This window comes from Nannobrachium achirus, assembly GCF_963921795.1.
Source record: "Nannobrachium achirus genome assembly, chromosome: 9".
NCBI classification, from domain to species: Eukaryota; Metazoa; Chordata; class Actinopteri; order Myctophiformes; family Myctophidae; genus Nannobrachium; species Nannobrachium achirus.
Window position 1 is genome coordinate 39,681,808 of NC_137818.1, and position 4,980 is coordinate 39,686,787.

Below are 4,980 nucleotides of genomic sequence, written 5' to 3' on the forward strand. Positions count from 1 at the left end.
TGGAGGCTGCAAGATAAAGGCACACACTCAGGTATGTGCATGTAACAACACACTGCCACAAACATTATGTACACACATGTAATATAACATCTATCTATCTATCTATCTATCTATCTATCTATCTATCTATCTATCTACAAAACTGCTCAAAGAAATGAAGGGAACAAAATGTTCACTTAATTCTTTGAGCTTTCTTTGAGCAGTACTACAGTATACTATACTCAAATAATTTCAAATAAATTAAGGGAACATTTTGTTCCCTTCATTTCTTTGAGCAGTATATTTTAATGACTAATATCAACTAGGCCTGACCTTGATTAGTCGAATAGTCAACTAATCTATCAAGGGAGTCTTAGTCGACTACCTATCTTAGTCGAATATTTAATATTTTTTTACATGATTCGACTGATATACTGTAGTAAACAAAGGATATATATCATGATTTTTTGGGAGAAACCAAGCAAGTATAATATAAATCAGACATTAAACCCCCACCCCCGTGATCGTCTATGCTGCATAACATTATTTATGTTATGCAATCAGACTGATTTAATCATATAGTCAACTGCCAATCAGATTCGACTATACAAATCCTTAATCGGGGACAGGCCTACTATTAACTAAATGAAACATATCTATCAGCTATTCATAGATTAACTTTATATAAACATAGTCTCTATGTTTGAAAGTGGTGATACTCACTATGGTCTGGATGTGGGTGGACAAGGATAGGAGAGAGAATAGGGAAGGTTTAGTGGTCTAAAGAGAAGAGGAAGTCACACACGGATCACCGTCCGGAGATGCTAGGTGTCACCACCGCTAGAAAGGCCATCCACTCACTGGTCTTCAATACATGATACAGCACAGAGCATTAATTAAACATGAAGGTTCAGCTTTTTTTTAATTGTGTGGTTGCCTATAGGGCAACACACTATTGTTCTATTCCAACTTTATAGAGTAACACTTTATAGAGTATAGGCTAAACCCCATAACCATTTTATAGTCAACGCCAAAAACACAAAAGTCCATTGTGTTCAATGGAGGAGTGGTGCAAGCTTGAGGATTGGTCAAGCTTCACGTGACATTTTGGCCATCCAGAAATAGGCAACCACACTTGCAATTTCCCAGAATTGCATCTGTCTATTTTTGTTTTGTTTTTGTTTCTCTAGTTCTAAGAGGGATAAAACAGTAGGTTTGGCAGGGTGGGGTGAGGTGGGTGGTCACTTGACAAAGTGAGTGATGTATGTGATCATCATCTTTAAACGTATAGGCTGCTACAAATCTCTCATCCTTCACTGTTTTCTGAGACACAGTTAACGAAGAAAGGGTAGATATATCATATACATATTACATATGCATGAACTGTAGCCATGATCTGGGAACTATCGTATTTATTATTAGTATTTTGTCTTTTTTGTTGTTGTCTTGAATTGTCTTGGATCACTCACGGTGTAGGTGGACTTTTGTCTCTGGTGGCGACACGAAGTTGCACCAACCACCTGTGGTAGAATATATAAAGTGTTCGTTAAAGCCCAATAAATGGAAAGATTCTGCATGGACCTGTCAACAAAAAGGCGATATTTTTGCATTTACATTGCGTTCGGCTTAGTTATGTCAAAAGATGTCAAAGTAAAAAGATCAACTTCACAACAAATCGACCTTGTTTGTGGTCCTGAAAGGACAGCGACATTACCACGGGCTTGATGAATGCTAGCTTGGCTAACTAAGTTAGCCAACTAATCCTTTTTAGCCGCAAATTAATTAACCTGACAAACCAACAGAACTAGAAAACAATAGTAAAATAGACAGATCCCTGCGTGTTTATCAAGCTGATAATAACCAAAGTAAACAAGTCTTACTGCCCTGGAAGAGTGGGTCGACGCTGCTTTCAGCACTCTGGACAGAGACAACACAGACCTGCCCGTCATCTTTAAACTCTCTCTACAGAGGACTGCATACGGGGACGCGCTGCGCGTTCAATGGACGCGTGTGTATCGATCGGTATCGATTCGTGTACATACAGTGTAATGAGATCGAGATGAGTGGTGGAAAACGTATTTTTTTTATTTAAATAAAGGTAGACCTATCAATACAGTAGCCTACAGCAATTTAAAAAATACTCAAAAAGTCAGGAATTCTAAATGTAGGCTACTTAAAGGTACAAAGGTATTGGTGTCAAATGTAGGCTACTTAAAGTATACAAAAGTAGAAAGCTCACAATGTCATGATCAGCTATTTTCAAGTGGTTTATTTATGTTTTGTAATAATAATCAATCTACAAAGTAAGTAATAAATAGTGGAGTAAAAGTATAATATTTGGATCTGAGAAGGAGTAAGTAAAAGTAAAAGTATTTCCCGGAAATTGGAAATACTCAGTAGGCCTAGTCCTTCTTATTATAACTCTATGGCCTAGTCACATACGTCTACAGGCAAGCAGGCCAGGGACTGACCTCACCAACCACATGTCACTGCTGGTTAGTTATAGGCTAATAATTAATATGAATAACAGGTAGGCCTACTCCCATACAGACTGGTTAATATAACGTGGCCTACGTTTTTACTGAAGAAGGGCTCACACACAGATCCAATATCATTTTGGAATACCCAACAACCATTTTTATGCCTTTTTACAAGTAGGCCTATGTCACACAAACTGGTGTTCCCCCTGGCGGGATAGTTAGAACATGCCTAAAGGTTTTATTTCATATTTCTCAGTTTATGGATATCTGGAACAAGCATAACATAGACAATGTAATATCAAACTGGGAGAAGGATCTGAAAACTAAATATGAAATGGCTGACTGGAAGGCAAGCATGCTTTCCTGCCACAAAACATTTTGCTGTAATATAGACTCAAGGAAACTCAGTACAAAATTCTATAGACAGCATATAGGACGCCCTACATCTTAAATAAGTTTGAACCCTCAAGATCTCCATTATGCTCAAAATGTAAAGATAAAACTGGTGCATATATACTATTTGACTCTGACTGTCCCACAATCTCCAAATTCTGATCCTCAATTTTCAAAGAGATAAATAATATTTTTTAAATGTAAAATCAAGAAGAAACCAGGTATTTTTCTTCTTAGCCTTCCAGGCCGGACCATATCCCTGAGCTTATCCAATGTTATGCTTCTCCAAAAATTATTAGTTCTGGCCAGGAAATCCATTTAGCTTAATTGGATTATGGAAAAACCACCAGTGGCACAGTGGTACCGGGATCTATAACATCTTACCCATGGAGAGAATGAGTGCTACACTGCTAGGTCTAAAGGCAGAGAAAATGTCTTTACCAAAATATGTAAACCTCTACTTGATCACTTACCATCTGATACGGTTGCCCCCCCGATAGTTAGTGAATAGTGATTGAAGTGACATGTCTGTCTGTCTGTCTGTCTGTCTGTCTGTCTGTCTGTCTGTCTGTCTGTCTGTCTGTCTGTCTGACTGACTGACTGACTGACTGACTGACTGACTGACTGACTGACTGACTGACTGACTGACTGACTGACTGACTGACTGACTGACTGACAGACAGACAGACAGACAGACAGACAGACAGACAGACAGACAGACAGACAGACAGACAGACAGACAGACAACCTATATGTTGGCAGTGATCCATGCCGTTCTGTCTTTGTAGACCACTGTATAGCTGATGTGACCCCTTTTTGTTTTGTCTATTATAGTTGATTTACATTTATTTATTTTACATTCTGTAGCAATTGTTTTTGTGCTTGTTGTGTCCACCTTTGTTTTATGTGTAGGTATTTCTTTTAGTTGTTTGTCAAGAAAAGGGAAACAAGGGATACACATTATCTTGCTTAATATATTGATGTATTACCTACTTATTGTAAATTGCTTTGGATTAAAAGCGTCTGCTGAATGCCTAAACTGTAACAAAGGGACACAGGGATCACATTTTGATGCAAATGCAAGTGCTATTATGATATATCATAATATTTAACCTGCTGTACCCAAATAAATACACACACACGTCTCTTTCTCTCTCTCTCTCTCTCTCTCTCTCTCTCACACACACTGACACACACACACACACACACACACACACACACACACACACACACACACACACACACACACACACACACACACACACACACACACACACACACACACACACACACACACACATATAAAATACATTTCAAATAGGCCTATAGGCCTATGTCCGGATTGCAGCTATAATAACACTGAGGAGTGGCTGTGTAGAGACAGAGAGACAGAGATAGATAGAGACGATATCTTTGCTTATTGGACTTTTTTTAATGTAGAGAAAATGTGAGATTGCTCGACTTGCTTCTTCCCACATGTTCGTGTCACCATGGCGACGCGGTGACAGTGACAGTGCACTCAGGCTCAGCAGCAGGCCACGGTTGGCCTAATTTCTGTTTTTGCACTTTTCCCTCCAGGGATCACTGTGTACCTGTCGTGCTGAAAACCACCACCGAGAGGCGACATTACATACAGAAATCAACGTGACCGAGACCTACGGTTCTACCTGTTACACTTACTACAGTGAAAATATGTCATTGCAAAGAAATCCGTAACTCTAGTACGGTTTATTGGCTTGCATTCAGTATATCAACGCAAAAGGTTTGCTGAGATGGTAGAGAATGTCACATACCATAATGAGAAGATTAGTCAAAAGTTAATGATCATAGTCTCCATGTCAGTAAGTGTACAATATCAAATACTTTTATCAGTTTAGCTTCTGTAAAATGTAAAAAATAGCTATATTTATGCTGGAAAATCACTTATTTGTGCTGGACCAAAGCAACTCTCCAGCACCCCCCCATCCAAACCGTTCATCACCTGTAGCTGGTAGTTAGAGTCTTTTCAGTTTCTCGGAAGCATCTTCCTGGGAGAGGACAGTGGAGTCTTTGAACTACATTTCCCAGCCGGGCCAATCGTCTCCTCCCTCCACTCCCTTCGCTTTCCTCCCACTCTGTCGGTCCGCGA